Here is a 19153-nt window from a genome sequence, read left to right as displayed (position 1 = left end):
GTTTTTTTTTTTCTTTAAGTGCATCGGTTTTATTTATTTATTTTTTAGTACATCGGTATTTTTACACTAAAGGAAGAGGGAGGTCAGCTAAGTCACACATAGATAGCCTAATTTGGTATCGAATTCGCCGTCCATAAGATTTAAACATAAGACCTCTTACTTCCAAGTAAAAAAGGATATCACGAGACTGTAGTATTGAATAGCAATAATGGAGTTAACCACAAAGGTAATATTAAGAGTTTTTTCGCCACTTGAGCAATATTGATGAAACGAATACAAATTAAATGGCTTAACCTCATTTGAATGAGTCTTATCTTTATTTTGTTTGAGTTCCACGGTAGCCTTAGAATTCTGTTCCGTTGCCACCACTAAGAAAATCAGTAGGTGCCGGTCCCTATCATTGTCGTTGTAGATGGGCAGACTTAGAAGATGGTACGACTAGTTTTGGCTTTTGAGATTGTTGAACAATTTGCACCTCTGCCGGTCAACAAATTGAAGGGTTTTTGGAGTTGGTCTTGGTCTGTTAGGAAGTAGATATTTTGGTGAAAATGTTTTTAAAAATATATATATTTTTTTTGGAACCTAAAAACACTTTAAGTTATGTACTTCTTGCATAAAACACTTCAAGTTCTTTTAGAATCTAAAAACATTTTTTTTTCTTCTAAAAGCACTTTTCAATTATTTTTAAAACATTTCCAAACGAGCCTTAGTCATTTGTTTGTTTAAACAATGCACTTTAATTGTAGGTTGCAAACATAATTAGATAAATAAAGGACACTAGCTAGATCTCGGTGGAATGATACTTCAATTGTGTTCTTTGGAAAGGAGCAGATGGATCCATGTTTTTTTATGGGATTAAGATCTTCTCCCCTTCTATTTCCATCAAATTTCTTTTTTTCCTCTCACACATTATTTTTTGTATTATTGTCTATATATATATATAATAAAATAAAAATAAAAAACCAATTTAGATATTAATGTAACTTAACCGTAACCGTTTAAATAGGAAGAGATGAGAAGAGAGAAGAGGAGAGAAAGATTAGGAGGAAAAAGAATCCTCCTCCTTTTTTATGTTGCACCGCTAACTACCGCACCAACGTTGCCCCCACCTTCACACCATCGCAAAACATCATTTGTGCTGTGCTGGAGGTAAAAACATTGAAGAAAATGAATCAATGCCAATCATATCTTATAGCTGTGGAAGGTGGAATTTTCTCTGTTTATGCTTTTAGAAAGCAGAATGACAAAGGAAGTAGGAATTCTTACGGGGAAGAGTATTAGTTTTCGTCCGATACTATTTGTGTTTAATTTTAAATTAAAAAAAAATCAAATGATTTCTAACCGTATGATACACAATGAATGACTAAGAACAAAGTGGATCCGGATGGGATCCAATTCCTTCTTTGGAACACGAAACGTGGTTCACGATCTTTTTTTCATTTTGATACAAACCATACTAGAGAGAACCTAGGATCTCAAGTGTAAAAATAAATACTTTTTAACTTGAATTACAATCTAACTAAATACCAAAATATGTATAGTAACAGAAAAGACGATACAAGTGACCGAGAAATCTGCAAATTTCGGTACTAGTTTTTTGGGCGATTGTCTTCAGTTTGGTCCTTTGGATTTGATTAACTTGCATGTTCTACATACCGAAGTGCCGTGAACGATGTTGCACACCCTTGCTTTAATCTGTTTATATAGCATATATGCCTTGCTTTTCTTGTGTGCACACCATTTTCCACGATCAAATATGACTACTTGTAGGAAAGCATATCCACCAGAATCAATTTCAAGATGAGTTTGGCAAAAAAAATTCAATTGTTCATGGATACTTTATTCGCAAATGATCGGACGGTCTAGTGGCAGCAGGTCTCTACTTGGTTTTCAAAGGGGATGGTGGGAGTTTCAATTAACACACAAATGTGAGGCCGGTCTAGTGGCAGCTGGTCTCTACTTGGTTTTCGTTTTTTTTGGGGGAGAAGATGGTTTTCGTTTTTTTTGGGGGGGGAGAAAGGGGTGGGGGGGTGTGGAAGTGTGTTTCAATTCACACAAATGTGAGGACAACAAATACATATACATATTATAGACACACACACACACACACATATGTATATGTATATGTATATGGTGTGTCCGATACTAAACTCATTGTGACGTATTGTCGATGTAATTGTCGTAAAGATATATGGATACTTTATTTACAAAGAAAGAACTGATCTACTCATGAGTCTTGCACGCTTATAGGATTCCTTCCAAATTCCAATACCTTTGGGCCTTAAGCATATCTTGCTAAGAGACTCTTCACAATCTCAAATGGTCAAGATGGACGAAACCAATCAGTATAAGATAACATCATTAGAGGCCCATATATGTTTGAAACTTCGAATGTTCCAAATGCCTGCGAACCCTATCTTTTAACCTTATACTTACGATTTGGTTGCCTGAGACGCTGAGACCAAAGAAAATAAATAGTAGATTATTGATTAGGGTGGTGTTATCCACACACTCATTTTACCTCTTACACATTCCATGTTAATTTATGTCTTTTTATCTTTTTCAATTCATTCGATCTGACGATTAGAAATTAAAAGAAATATGTGAGATAGAAAATGAGGTAGGTAGATAACACAACCTCATTGATTATTGCATAAGGTCCCAGCAGCTGTCAGCAGCTGATCCATCCCGAATGCAGTTAGCCAATGAAAACCTAGCTAGATATATGATACATAATACTCCAAGGAAGAGGACTGGACAAGTTGAGCAATTAGCAGGGCTACAGATGGCCCTGCAGATAAAGTTTTTTTCTCTTATGAGCCCCATCTCTGCAAAATTCCTTTAAGCCTTGTCACACATCTTGTGGAATTTTATAAAAATATGCGCAAGTTGTTGCTCTCAAACTGCACTGCATGTCTCGCTTTCAGCTGCTTTAACAAAACCATTATAAATGATTTGTTTGTGACAGCTTTTTCTTCTCTAGGGCATTCATTTTGTATGGTTAACCTTGTATTAGGTTACTAACTGTTTAGCGTTTTGAGCACTCTTGCATATATAGTATGTTGAGAATAGTTAACAAGTATTTCTTAAATTTAGTAGATATTTCTTACCTGTTTTTCTTTTGGGTTATGAAACGTGAATAAGTAATTAGGAATATTATGAAACATTCATAATTTCCCACAAATTAGGGTTTTATGTTTTCTGTTTAACCTAACTAATGGAGTTAATTATATTTTCAATCTTTTTTATCATTCAATCAATAAACTTCGATGTTTTCTCAATCCCCAGTGAATTTCATAGTGCTAGCCGATTCTAACTTAAGAGTATTTTAATCAATTTTCCAGCTTTTATATCACACTACATCAATTTTTTTAATTGTACCCATTTTTACGTGAAGTGAAAAACAATGGAATACAAATTTGTACACGAGTAAGTGCAACATGAGCCACAGGCACAGCAGCCTTGCTTGCTCTTTCCAACTCAGAGTTTCAGACTCCAATTGAAAAGTGCAGATTCGTATAGATGTAAGCAGTAGTACTGCAGTAATACTATTACGATTTTCACCCAATCATTCAGGCCAACAAGAAAAGCAATTATAATATCTTATGTGTGCATGCAGATCTATTCGATCCGTTTAACAAACGAACAAATTAACTGGAGAAAACCCTGCATGCATGCATGTGATGGATCACATATAATTGAGGACGTTTGGGTCCCATCTGTATATAAGACTGTTGTTGTAAAGTGTGTCCATCTATCTTCCAGGTTCGGGAATATTTTTTATCATTGCCTTCAAGAGATAGTGATACTCACTATCTTATTTCTTATCGAGTTTAAATTTGATGACATGTGCAGTGAATACACACAAATCAAATTTAAGAGATGATGATGCTCACTACCTTATTTATTACCGAGTTTAAATTTGGTGACATGTGCAGTGAATAGACACAAATCTCAAAATTTAAACCAATCAAATGGTAATAAGTAGGGTGGTGAGCTGCAAATATTACCACCACTTGAGGGTGAGCAAAAATACCCCACCAGGCTCCCAAACAACAGAGAATCAAAGATCCAACGGACAGAATCTCAACCCGCCCTAGTGGATAATGGAAGGATGTGGGCCGATAGGGCAACATCGACTAGTTATGGGTTTCGAGCCTGTAGTCCAAAGAGTATGGAAGAAATCCATCGATATTGCTTGAGGAAATCCATCGATATCGCTTAACTTCGGAGTTCCTACGAAACCCGAAGCCAGTGAGCTCCCAAAAGGCCTCGTGCTAGGTAGAGATGAGAATATACATTTAAGGATCACTCTCCTGGGTGATGTGGGTGATGTGGGATGTCACAATCCACCCCCATTAGGGGCCCGACGTCCTCGTCGGCACATCACGGCCAGGGTTAGGCTCTGATACCAATTGTCACATCCCGGCCCAGGCGGGACCACTTCCGGGGCCCCACTCCACTGTAGTACGATATTGTCCGCTTTGGGCCCCCAGCACACCCTCACGGTTTTGTTTCTGGGAACTCACACGCGAACTTCCCAATGGGTCACCCATCCTGGGAATGCTCTCGCACGCTACTCGCTTAACTTCGGAGTTCCTACGGAACCCGAAGCTAGTGAGCTCCCAAAAGGCCTCGTGCTAGGTAGAGATGAGAATATACATTTAAGGATCACTCCCCTGAGTGATGTGGGATGTCACAGATACAATGTCTGATTTGGCCAATGGTTTGAAAAAGGTAAGGAATAATATATTATCGTATATTGCCATTACATGCTGGCATATGGAAATCAAGGTGTAACTTCATGCTCAACCAATAACAATTCTTCCCAAGAGAAGTCATTGCTGCTATTTCCCGTTCGGTTACTGCCTTCAACAAGGCCAAAGCACCACCGACCACTACGCCGTGCTCAGTTCTCATAGTATGAATACTGGTGTCCAATGGTCTCTACTGAGTCCGGGCTTTGTTAAGATTAATGTGGATGCCAGTTGGGTGGTAAGTGAAGGTTTGGGGTTCACGTGAGTGGTGGTGAGGGACGAAGATAGAAGGTCCTTGGCGGCATGTCAGTACTGTGTGAAGGCGACAAGTGTTGCAATGGTGGAAGCAATGACTATTATGCATGGGTGTAAGCTAGGGATTTGTAGAGGTTGGAACTAGGTAATTGTTGGGCCTGACTCTTTGGAATCTATTTCTTGCCTTAGGGATATGGCAATGAAGGGTAGCTGGGAAGCTTTTCCCATTCTAGTGAAGTGCAATAGATTGGGAGGGCCTTTCATAATTGCCGCTGGTCTTGGGTTCCAAGACTAGCCAACTCGGTAGCGGACCTTCTGGCTTTGTGGCGAAGTAGGGAAGTATGTGATCATATTTAGGTCAATAGACCCCCATTTTCCCCAGTTCATGTTTTGTGTAATGACGGTCTTCTCTGCCCCTAGATGTATATGGTAGTGTGAGGAGGGACGCTTTAGCATTAGATGCGGCGTCGTGGTTTTTGTGCCTCCTTGTACTACTCTTTTCTATCTAGTAGTTGTTTGTGAATGTTTACCTCAAGGTAGGCCTTCCTGTAAAACTTTGGCATCTTTGCCCGGATAATGCTATATCCCGTTACTAGAAAATAAAATAAAAAAAAATATATAAAAAAAGATACAACGGTCAACTAATTCCAAGTTGATAAATGGGGAATAACAATTAGGCATAGTTAATCATTTAATGTAATACAACTATTCTAAGTTGCAATTAACTGCATCTGCCAACGAAATATAAAGACATTAATTTTGACAAATGACAAACGTATCAACTACATATTAACAAATTTAAGCTTGCAACATCAACAATATCACTGGCATGTCCGCATCGGGAATTACCGTAATACGATTAACAACAACGTAAATAAACCTTAAAGGTTATATATTAATGTGAATTTGTAATGTTAAGGGAATGTGGTGGTAGTGAACAGGCTGTTTAGTGACCCATACGACGGTGACGACAGAGTCCTATCCCAAACAATGCATAGAGACATGCATAACCCCTGAGCCCCTCCTCCCTTCCTGCTGCAATCCCGTCCCGTTCCTACGTACACTTTATTCCCTTCCAAGCCAAAATCACATGCGCCTACTTACACCTCCAACTGTTATTACGAGATACCCATTGCGCCAGGCCCCCCCACCCACCCCCCATCTAAAAACCTTGTCCCTCATCCATCGGCTAATGCCCTAACACCATGTGATCTACTTTTTCTTTTAACTCATCAACCCCCATTTCCTAATTTCAAAAATTGTTGGGTTTTAATTACATTTTACTAGGCCAGTCAGCACACGTACGATGATAAAGTGAGAGACAAACTTTTATAGTGTTTAGGCTTTAACGATATTATGAGATTTAAGATTTTTCTTACGCCATTAAGAAACATGAGATTATAAGAAAATTTAAGCACCTTTGAGTGCAAGACAAGTTTACAAATAATTCATTCACTCTAGGAGTGTAAAATGCCAGCGTTATACAAGATTTACTTTCATATATCGTTGTACACAATAATGTCATACTAGTCTGATCCTGTCTACTAGTACACTTTGAGTTCAACATAATTAGGATTGATGAAGCTTCAACATAATTAGCATGAAAGCTAAAGTCAAGTTTTTGAGTTTACGATACAAAAGTAAGTGGTCTATCATTTATGATACAAGAGACTCTCATGATGATTGGTAGGTTCTACAATTTAACTAGTAACTAGAACAAAAAAAAAAATGGTTTGAAGTGGGAGAAAGTTAAAAGTAAACAAAGAAGGAAAAGATGACTAACAGAATGATACGGTTGAACATAGATCCATCCGTACTAGCACTGCGTGTAAATTTGTATGAATCAGAATCGGGCGCTGGTGAGGGTGATGAGGAATGGATGCTCTCGGATCCTCTCTTGTGCACCTGACTTCATGCATCATATGACGGTATGAGTGACACTGCAAAAATTCACTGATGATTTGGAACTAGTTCATGTGGGTCCCTTGAATTATCACAATCTTACAACGATAACAGAACCATCTTATAATTCCCTCTGCCCTTCCTTGTCCTCTCACCTCCGTGCTGCACGATCTGCACACACGCTTGGCCGGATGGATCGATCCCACTACTCAGCTGCCTTGGCTACATGCTTTCTTCCTACTGTTCATTACTACAAGTCTACCAATATCAAAGAACTTACATATGATCCCACAAGTGCGGTATTTCAAGTTACTCGAAGCATTGTCATGCGAAGAAGGTAAAACACACATGAACATAGCATGAGTTTCGATTAAGATCTTAACAGACATCTAGTAAGTCATGGTTGTGATAATTACATTTTCATACTTTAATTGTCAATGCATCTCACATGTTGGTAGGTTATTTTTTCTACGGACATGCACCATTTGTTATAATATTACATAGCTTATACATGATTTAATGAAAAGGAGAAAGAATCACAACCATAAACTCAAATGATCTGAATTTGAATTTATACAGATGAGGAAGTGGGTCGTGAAAATTGTTCCCATCATATACGTTAGGGTGGCACAGACGGAACCTAAAACTCAAAGTGGTGGCACAGACTTCAGCTTTTATGTGTGTATGTTCTGGCCCCATTAGTAGCAGAGAAACAGATAGATGAATGGTACAACTCAATGACCAAATGGCAGCAGTGAATAGTATATTAGAAAGAGACCTAGCTCCACCTTCTACTGTTTGCCTAGTAATGCAAGCTGCAAAATCAAAATTTGAACATTTCAACCTTATCATCATGTGCATATGTATGCAACGCACATTGAACTATCTATGTGGCTGAGAGCTTCCGCAGCCCAGACACAACAACGATGCGGTAGAGGCTAGAGCCCCACCACCTTGCTGAGAATTGGCCTTATCACGAGCAATGCCATACTAGTTAGGCTTAGAGCTGCCTTTATAGTCCCAATCGCAGTCACCATCTTACAGGTCATGCGCAAATGCATATCATACATTCTGCTGAAAGCTAACACTTCAAAATTTTCCTTTGTTCTTTGTCCAATGCAAAATCAAATGTCTATATAGAACTGATAGATAGTAAGTTTGCACGATAAACTGATACTGGAATTTGAAATTGGGCCCAAGTCGTCTTGTGGGGTCATTCTTATACTGATTAGGGTTGATAGCTCATGGAGAACACTTTTCTTTAATTTTTTTTAGCTAAAGTATGTTGAGGACATTATAAATCTATGATGTGAAAGATGTGACTTGAAGAAATTGTCAAGAAGCATTTTTGCTTCTTCCACTAAATTGCATGCTTCGACTCTATTATTTTTCTTTTCTTATTAGTTATTATGTTCTCAAAATTTATTGTATAGTATTGAAAGCACTGGTAAATATGAGATATGACATGTTTCAGAAATACTATTGTATATTTATAAAACATTTTCATGTCGTAGTATCAATAAGGATTGCTATTTGAACTCTAACAAAATTCTTGTCACTCTTTTACTATCATCTCAATTGTTGTAAGATGATTATTTGTTCTGTAATGTTATGGTATTTACATCATTGTTAGGGTAAAAAGAGGTATTCTGTGAACTTTTGTTCTTGTTCAAAAACATGACCAGAAATTTCGAAGAAATCTACACCTTACAATGTTGTTAGTTAACACGCCCACTGTCGAACCCTAGTTTTGAATCCCACAATCCGAGGGTAATGAGGTAGATAAACCACCACGGGGATAACTAGTTGGGTGGAATCCTATACGAACACCCCCACCCCCACTTGCGCCGTGCACCAACAAAAGAAAACAAACTGGAATATCAAACTGATGTAACGGCGGGTGAGGGCTGGAGGGGTCTGATTATTTTGTAAACTAATAATAATAATAATTTAGTGTTCATGGGTCCATTTGGAGGAGAGCGGTGGGGTCCACAAGGCCAGCACAACCAACCCCCAGCACCACCACTTTAACCGTTTTAACATCATCCCTGACTGACTGAGCGGGCAGCTAGCTGACCGTAGATCATGTGAATTGTGAGCATTTTATAATATCCTCCCCATCCACCCGTATGTATAAAACAAAATGACATACCGATTATAAAGTATTAAAACATATTGAAAACATGAGAACAATCATATAATAAGTGTTTATACAAGTATTCAACAACTCTTACAATTTATTAAAAAATAAAATTCAAAATAAAAGTTATCAATTTTCTATGTAAGTAAGATTCGTGACCCTTAGAGTCACGACCTAGGAGGGTCTAGGTGGGCGTCTAGGTAGATCTAGACGTCTTTTTTTAATTTTTAAATATCTAAGAATTAATTAGGATGGTGACCAGCTGGTAATTATATTTCATTCTCTAGCATATATAGCTAACTTTGGATGGTCAATTATGAAAAGATATAATTTTGTTTACTAATATGAATCACCATTTATTTTGTCTATCGTAGGCAGGGATTTATGGAAATAAATAACCGCTGAATTGGCTAACTTGAGTTTCTCATGTTCTCTTGGTCCAGATTATTTTGATCAAATTCATGACTGTTGCTGACATCTCTTAATGGCGGACACTGTTAAGTGTTCCATTGTAATTTTTCATTTTTGGGCATTTAGCCCCGTTGTCAACCTAAAAAAACACTGGTAAAAACTAAAAACTAATGAGCCCAAAGAAAATTTGAGCTTGATCTCTAAATTCTAAATTAGTTTATCATTTGACATAGTGCCATACAAATTTCTTCTTTCTCAACTTTTTAAAGAAGGTTCTGAATTTAAATCTAGCATACTTATATACGAAATAGAAGTCGAGAACCACATAGAATATTGTTACAATGTTATTACCACGCCTACAATGACCTCATGAACAGTTCAACTAAATACACTAAATCTAAAATATGGAAAATTACATTATCATGAGCGATGATTACATGTATTGTTTACCCTTAATAATTAGAAAAGAAAAACAAACATAAGGATTGGAGGACCATAAACAACCCATACCTTTAAATCCCAATAAAATAAAAAGAGATCTTGATCACATGGAAGCATGTGATGATGAGAATGGGAATGGCTTTGAAATATTCATTCTCCAGCTCTTTCTTTTTCCTTAACTATATATGCACACGTATATATTTAATTTCCAGTAAATTTTCTTCATTTCTTTTTTATGTAATTAGATTTCAGTTTTTGATTTGTCTTCGAACGTGTAATATAGAAAATAATGTATATAGTACCCCACAACGCACTCAATTGGAAAGAAAGGCATTTTGTGGGTAAAATGTCTTATGGTTAACCTTACTCACCCCACTCTTTATTTTCCACCCTCCCTCTCTATAAAGCTGGTAGACAGATTATATGTTGTAGAGTGGTCCTTGAGAGACCTTTGTATGAAGGGTATGGCCTTTTTCCCAACCTCTCTCTCTCTCTCTCTCTCTCTCTCTCTCTCTTATTACTGTATACTGGCTAGGTAGAAACTAGAAAGGCACACAAGAAGGGATGTTCTGGCAGGCCAAAGGATTCCTCTTTGGTTTGGAGCTGAGATCTAAAGAGACTGTAATTACAAGTCCTCGCCATGCTTTTCCACAGCTTTCTTGAACTTCAATTCTCTGCTGTCTAAATCTCTTTCAGGATTAGCTCCATGGAAGCTCAAGAAAGCTGTGGGAGACCATGGCAATTCTGGACTTAACCATTTCAACTTCCCCAAAATGTTTGCAGACAACATGAAAAATGATTTCTACTTTTTCACCACAGATCCTGGTAATTCCCTCACTTTTCTTCCATAATTCGAACCCATTTCGTCAAAATCTTTTCTTTCAGAATTCTTTCATAATTATATGGGACCGTAATTTTTCTCTTATAATTTGAATTTATTTGTATCAAATGTGGTTCTTTAATATGTATGTATACACATGGGGCCCCTCTCATGAAACTGTCTTTGCATTTTGTCTGAAAAATTATGTAATGAATGGACTCTGATACTGCTGAGTTACAATGTGGGTTATAATTTACAAAAATTTTACACTACACGTGTGTTTATGCTTGCACCTGTGTATCAGACGACTAGATTTTGACATTTTCAATCTTGCCGTTCAAGCACCAGTATACTGTAGGAAAACCCTACAATTTGAATTCCCTTCTCCTTGAGTTTGGAGTTAGAATTATGTGTATTAGGTAAGAGGGTACTTGCTGCTGAAGACAAACCCCATGAGCTATGCTACTGTAGTAGTACAGATGAACTACAGATGAAGATGAGATTCAGTGAATTTTTGTGCCAGTATTTTTTAATCTATAACTCTACTGGCACACGTTTGAGCCATGCAGAATCGTAATTTTAAAATGTTTTTTCTTCTTGTTGTCTGATACATTTAGGTGAAATTTCTGTTTAATTTTTAAAAATATTCCCCTGCTGATTCATTCAATCAAGATGGTGAAAAAAATGAGTTTGTGCTTCAGAGAAGATTCCCCTACCCTTTCCCTTTTATCAACTATGATGACACTTCCCTTCCTGTTCCTGCAGTTAGCCTTTTGATTTTCGTTCCACATCTTCTCCTACATTTCTGTGAAAAAGGATAAACTTTGTCCCTATCTGACATAGTTTTTTTTTAACCACATCCTCTCATTGTTACATCAGTAATCAGTTTTATCTCTCTCTCTCTCACCTTTATGTTTGTACAACTGAATAGGGTTGTCATTGGCATTACAACTACACAATTATGCTTCCCTTGATCCAAGACTCAAATTAAAAAGTAAAAAAGAAGTATCGATGAAAAAACCAGACTGAAACTGTAATTGTTTTCTCTTCATCATAACTAGGTGCACCGCATGAAACTTTCGAAATTTCATAAATGTTTCTGCAATTATACATGAGCTTTTTCGGTCTCCAGTGATTATCCACGCTACACGAGCAAGCTAGAAGAAACAAAGCAATTTTGGCAGTCCTGTAATTGTGATTGGAATGGTTGTTGAAGACCTACTTATATGTGTATCGATTCAGTATTTTTTTACAATGAGTTTGTTTATCTACCTGGTATATGTACAGGGGATTTTCTAGTATGCATTAGTGTATAACATCTACCAACACCCGTGACTGTAGGATCCTTGGATGGACATCTAACACCCTATTTAACTGGTGTTTGCCAATTGTCATACACCAGAGCATAGTAGAATTGTTTTTTCAATAATTCACAATATTCCAGTAAGTTGATCATCTAGTTAGCTGGCTTTAACTTTTGTCATCAACACATTACACTGGATTTGGTAAAAACCCATTGTTCCTTTTCTCTGTCACATTGCTTCATATGTACTGTTTCAGCAAAGTATAGTTTCATTGGCAAAGCTTGGTAACGTCTTCAATTATAAATTGAATATGGCCGATTCAGCAACTATATGATATTTGGAAAATTGAAATCGATGGTAATGATGGATGCAATATATATTAATAGCATATTGTGACCAATTTATAACAGCCAAATGATGACTTGCATTCAAGTCTCACACATGTTCACAGGTACCATGCTTTAACTACTTCATTACAACTTAACATATTGTTACTCTCACATTTACTGAATTCAGCATTGATAATCTTTGAAATAGAATCTGAAAACCGAATAGTTCGGATTGGTTTACACACAGAAAATTATTAGAAGTCCTTAAATTTCTAAAATAAGAACACCATTATTAACCAGAGTAGTGCAGAGGAAAATGGAAGTGCAATGAATGTCTTAACAAGGCCTCTTGCTAACTAGCTAGCCAGGACCATGTCCACGCAAATCACTTCAGAAGAGGCCAGAACAATTAAGGAGGCATGCATTGGCTCTTCTGGAGTAGAATTAAATTAACAAGGCCGCACTAATTTCTGTACCTAGTTATCAGGAACTGGGGCACCATAGATCCCTTTCCTTCCATAGGGTAGGGCCGGGGATTCAAACTTTATCGAAGCCTCTTCCGACTTAAGAAGAAACCTAACCCTAGACTAAGAATTAGGGGGACTTCGAACTTTGTTGGAACTGCTTTCAACGTAAAAAGAACTGTAAACCTAGACTAAGAGCTAGTTGGTCAACATATAGCTCGTTTATGAAAATAATCGAGTTACTCAAATCAAAACTTAAACCTGAACGGAATTAAAATAGTGGATGCTTGGGGAAGTGACCTAGATGCAGTTGAGATGAAAGTCCAAATGTATTCAATCAACTTAGGCTATAAAGCCAGTTATCACTTTTTTACTGGTATCCTGACTTATCTTTCAAGTTTTTCAGACCAGATAAACCACTGCACTGAGTCATATACATTGAGCATAAAAAATGTCCTATATCTTCAGATTGAGTGAACGTGAGATTCTCTCGCGCAATCAAAAAATACGGACCAGTTGCAGCCAGTTATCACAGTAGATTTAAGGATCATTGTACATTATTTGCAAGTTAGTCTGAAATAAAAGGGTATTTATACCATATAATCCAAATTGCCACTAGGATGGACACATAAGGCATCTGCTAAAGCAAACACAAGACAAAATGTTAGAATCCAAAAAAGAGCATGAGTTGACGTTTTTAAAAGTTGCACGAGTCATGGCCTTCTCTTCGAGTGAAAGAAGACCATCTACAGCATCTCAAGACATATATATATATATATATATATATATATATATATATATATATATATATATATTTATATAGGGTTATATATACAGTTGAATATATCGATACACTAGCATCAACAAGCAATGGAAGAATATGTAGTGAAATGGTTTAGCAGATGATACTACCTAGTGTTGATCAGTGGCAGAAAAATCCCGTTTAAAATGGCAATGGCTAATTAATCTCTTAAGGAAAAGTAATGAAGGAAATGCCTGTGTGAAGAAACGATGGCTGAAACATATATATTTTCAAACCATGACGGCCAACGGAAAGAGATACGGCATAGAGAAGCAATACCTTTGCCACCGTGTGTTGGGATTTGACCGATCGACCAATCAAGCAATATTATCAGGTTGAAGTGATTGTCTTTTCATATCAAGTGAAAGTGATCAGCAACGATAAATAGCAACTTTCTTGACCATTATATATAGGTACTACTTAAGGTAGGTCGTACCTTCTCATGATGATCGATCTCAGCATATATACTAGAGGTTCACCAACAACTATACCATGATAGCATCTAAAGTGGTACAAATATATAGGCACTAACGGTAATAATTCATAAACACACAAATAAAAAAAAAATATATATAATATATATATAGACACACACACACACACACACTCCTTTTATATAAGCAACATTCCATATTAACTATTTCTAAACTACCTAAAAGAGAATCAAACTCAGACATAGAGTGTAAAACACTATTCTAATAATTTAATTATATCTAGACTTGCAAAAAACACATATATAAATACACAGTAAAACCAAATGATAAAGAAAACTGCACTCTAGATTGGGCATAAAGCAATGATATATTAAAACGTTTTACAGCAAATGAAAGGTGAGCAATTCTATTGCATGTTAGATTAGTGGGTGACATTAAGACATGAAAAGTAGTTGGATCATGACCCGTGCAGCGCCTTTAGTCACTCTTTTAATTTATGGTGGCAAAAGGGTTGGTCTATTAATTGGATGTATCCAAATCCCCGTGAGAGCACCCATCTGTAAATCTAACCAATTCTTGCATAGATGACAGTTAAAAATATTCTCGGTTTGGATCTTAGTTACGACCATGAAAGATTGAAAAAAAGCTTTAGTTGTCTCTGATATGTAATAATCCAAAAGAAAAGAGAAAGGAGCCAAACAAGACGAGCACACACATGTCCTTGCCAGTGAAAAATATGGATGACCTTTTTTTACACACTTCGTTTACATTACCATAGTTGGCAAAACATAACCCTAATTTCTTCAGCAAGGTTTCGGTTCCATGAACTTCATTAATTTTCTCCTCTGAACCATTAAACAATCAAATAAGGGAATGATTTCTGCACACATCTTCTTTTTATTTCTTCACACCACTATTTAAGTGTGCAAAGTGAGAAAATGGGTGAGTCGGAATCATTTCTCGTCAAATTATTTGCTCCAAAGCTTAGCTTGAATGAATAAGCTAGACAGTAATGAAGCACGAGTTGAAAAGATGAAAAAGGCAACAGAGACCTTTGTGGTCCAGTGGACATTCAATAAACCAACTGAAATTGTTGTCCTAGAACAAATTTTAGTAGTACTTAGTCCTTGCTAAGCCCTAAAATAAGTTATATCTATGTGATAAGCAAAACCAATAAAAGAAAGACTAGCTAGATGTTTAGCTAAAACATCAAGGTCCACGTACTTTAATTACACGCACAAGGAATTGAAATACTTTTATGTAGCAAGGGCCGGCAAGGCAGATGAGAAACGGATGCAAAGTAATGACCCTGAAAATGATTCATACTTTTTTTTTCTCGCCCTGCACATTAGGGACGTGCAAAATAAGGAAAGGAGTGTGCGATCATCATTTCCCAAGAATTAATCGCGGTCACATATATGAATTATGAGCATGAGCTAAGATAGATTTTGACCCCTATGGAATCTGAGAATCGCATGTACATGTATGCATATAAAATGACTGCCACTCTATCTGAACTCTCTCTCTGCCACTTTATCAACCGACACTAGGGCATAGAGTTACAGAGCCATAAGCATGTAGGATAATTTAGCACGTTAATGTTTGAAATTATCAAATCTTAATTAGCATTTGAATCGAATCCAAAGGAGATATATCGCCTTCTGCCAAAAAAAAAAGGAGATGTATTGCCTGCAATACATGGAACCAAGACATATGCAAACAATATAAAGCATGATTAACTAAACAGTTAAACTAAGTCCACTGATAATTAAACAATATAATTAAAAGACAAGAATCTAATCTTGCTTGCAGGAGTTAATATAAAATATATCAATCATTGAGCAGAATATAAAGTACAGATGGATCAGAGATCGAACTACATATCAAGAATGTTCTCTGAAGTCTCGATCCGAGAGAGGGGGAGTTAACAGGTGAAGATTTCTCCTCAAAGAACAGCATTGTAATTTGTCACCGCTGAAATAACTCACAGAGGAGATCAATCAAGCACTAGGGGTAATAAACATTTCGGAAATTTTGTATAGGCAAAACTCGTGATTGTGTTCGATTTAATTCATCAGAAATATATCAGATCCCCAGGTAAGGACAGAAATATATCAGATCCCCAGGTAACCATACATGAAAAACTCCAAAAACTTCGAATAAAATTAGGGTTGAAATCAATTTCCATTGTAGCATGGCTTACAAAACCATCACCTACTTCAAAACATCACAGACTGGTTCTTTATATGGGAATCGAGCAATAAATCAACTTCAAATCATGTTTAAATAATCAATAACTTGTGCGTGGATAGCATAAAAATCATGTTGGAATAAAATCATGAAAGATTGAAAAAATTTCTTGTGGTATTTGAGCAATAAATAAACTTGAAATGATGATGAAAAATCACTCACTTATCAGTGAGTCAAACTGTGCAAAATTAGGTATAGATGTTTAGGGTTCATATAATATCTAAGAGAAGAGACACGATCAAGAAAATATACCAAGATATGAGGGACAATGGAGATCCATTATGTGAGCGAATTTTATTGAGCCTATCTGTATCTTCCCACAGCTTTATTGAACCGCAAACCAAGTTAAGGGGAATAGAGAGACTGAGTCGACTCACTCCAAAGATCGGTCGATCTCGCCATAGATGGATGCAGTTCAAGAAAGCTGTGGAAGAATACAAAGAGGATCATCATCTTCTATCCATTTTAGAGAAAGAAAGAGAGGGAAACGCTAAGGCTATGGATATCTAGAGAGAGAGATAAGATGGCTACGAAGCTTCGGCCAATCAGAGAACGACAGCAAGAGCAGAACCCCAAAAGGGGAGATGCAGAAGCAGCAGCAAAAAGGGTTAGCCTGTTAGGCAGAGGAGGAGGAGAAGGAGGCGGAGAAGGTGGAGGTGGGGGTGGAGGTGTAGGTTTAGGAGAAGGGGAGGTTGGTATTTATAGTAAAAACTCGATGGTGTCTCTTTTTTTTGTATTAATTTTTTTTTCCTTGTATTTTTATATTTTTTACCATCAATCCCGAGAAGAATATTGGGCCTGAGATTTTACAGAGTCACAGACTACACTGTACTGACTCCACCCTTTTATTTCAAGCCCTATTAAAAGCTGACTACGTTCGATACGCATCAACAGAGACCCTGTTTATTAAGGGAAAAAAAAAAGTTAATGAATATAATTTGAAAATTTTAAATTTTAAGATAAAATAAAGGTTAAATTGAATAGTATTATAATTAATTTTTTAATGTAAAAATAAGATTTTTCGTTAAAATAAACAATAACATAAACTTTTCGTTAAAGTTCCTAAAAAAAAGAGGTACTCCATTCATTTAATAACAGCTAATTAAGTGAAAAACCGTTCTTAATAAAAATACGTGCGGTTGGATGCAAGTTGGCGGATCGGACGGTGGCTGGTTACCCTAGTGGAGGCAGGCTATTGGGACTCCTTTCCAGATCTGTCTCTTTTATATATCGGTGGAAAGGTTTTGTTTGCCTGACTCGCTGTAAAGCATGTGGGTTGCACTTAGCAAGTTTTGACCCTAAACCCTAATCAAAATAAACTCCACAGTTATTTTTTTAAGGAAGTAACTATTTCATTAATCAAATAAAATAAGAAACGAATACAAGTTCATGATTACAAATGCAACATAAAGATAATACAAAACTTACTCCATATAATAATACTTAACCAAATAAAGTACGCTCACGACGTCAAAATTTTGCATCACTTTCTAATGAACATACAAAAGATGCAGCATCTTCGGCAATGAAGGCATGCTATGAGACATCATGAAGATGTCCTCATTGTCCTTTGCCAGACAAACAAACAACGAAACCACAACTTAAACAAAACAAAAACATAACACATAGGTATGATTCCTCAATCATTGGAAACCGGCCATACCTAACCAACATAAAAGATAAGCTCACAAGACCTAAGCTGTACGAGCCAGACCTAACACCTTCAAAACACATGAGCTAAATATCGTACCATCGCATGAAGACTTTGCAGCATCAAGAAAACATGATTGTGAGTCCCTCAAACCACTACAACGACCCCAACAAATGAAAGACCATGCCCTTTCATGATCTTGCAATCATCTACAAAAAAAACCCTACTATTAGTGACTTTCAACAAACCTTGAGCTTCCTCTACATAATCATTGACAAGCACACAAAGCACAAAATCACCATCTTAGACTTGAATAACAATTGTCGTTTTAAGATCTGGGGTTGAGCAGTAAGTCATAACTGCTACAAAAGCTCTCCTCCTTAGAAAGAGATTGACCGCAACCACAAAGACTGTTTTGGACAAAGCGATCACTACAAAAAAACATGAAAAGAAAAGAAGGAAGGGATAAATAAGGATTACCGCCGACCTTAAAGGCAAAACTGGAGTCGCCGGTGGCAGTTTTTTTTTTTTCTCCTCGTGCGCCTAGGGTTTGTTGGGGCGCTTTAGGGATTTAAAAATTCTATTTTGTTTCAAACCCAAAAAAAAAGGGAGTTTTAATGAAAAGTCCACGATATTGTTCACTTTGATGAAAAACCACATTTTTACACTAAAAAGTCAATCCTTTCACTTTACCCTTTATTTTGTCCTTATCATTAAAACTCAAAGTTTTCAAGCCCTTTTCATTAGTTTTCCTAAAAAAAAAATCTATTTTGTTTCTTTAGTCCCTTACTTTCCCCCTTGTTTCATTTGCGGAAAGGTATTGAATCTATTGATCAGAAACTAACTTCTACGTTTTTTTCCTGGATGTAATGGAAGGTAGATTTCTCGTGTTTGAGTAATGCTGGGAAAGTAAGGGGTGAATGTTGTTTTTTTATTTATTTCCTTTTTCATGTTTGATTTATCCATGAATTAGAAACAAATTCTGCTTAATTTCCCAATTATATATTTTTCAACAAATTCTGCCCATGGTGTTTCAATGAAAAAGGAAAATCAAACCCAAATTTGTCGGAGAGTTTCGCTTTCTCGCTTATTTTCCTATAAGGGGGTGAGAAAACCGCTCAAAATTGAATTTACTAAACAATGGTTTGTATCTCCGTTTGACTTTGGCTCATGAGGCGGAGGTTTCGGGTATA

General features: G+C 36.6%; 1 long non-coding RNA gene across 1 annotated transcript; it reads right to left on the bottom strand.

Annotated features, from left to right (window-relative positions):
* Positions 1–15771: 15771 nt before the first annotated feature.
* On the bottom strand, positions 15772–16993 carry LOC137748587 (uncharacterized). Its single transcript, XR_011070084.1, has 2 exons — positions 16562–16993; positions 15772–16033 (listed from the first exon to the last, which is right to left on the bottom strand). It is a non-coding gene; the product is annotated as an uncharacterized lncRNA (long non-coding RNA).
* Positions 16994–19153: the final 2160 nt, after the last annotated feature.

The sequence above is a fragment of the Pyrus communis genome, chromosome 10, assembly GCF_963583255.1.
Source record: "Pyrus communis chromosome 10, drPyrComm1.1, whole genome shotgun sequence".
NCBI lineage: Eukaryota > Viridiplantae > Streptophyta > Magnoliopsida > Rosales > Rosaceae > Pyrus > Pyrus communis.
The sequence above is the reverse complement of the archived record's forward strand: the minus strand, read 5'-3'. Positions and strand labels throughout refer to the sequence as shown.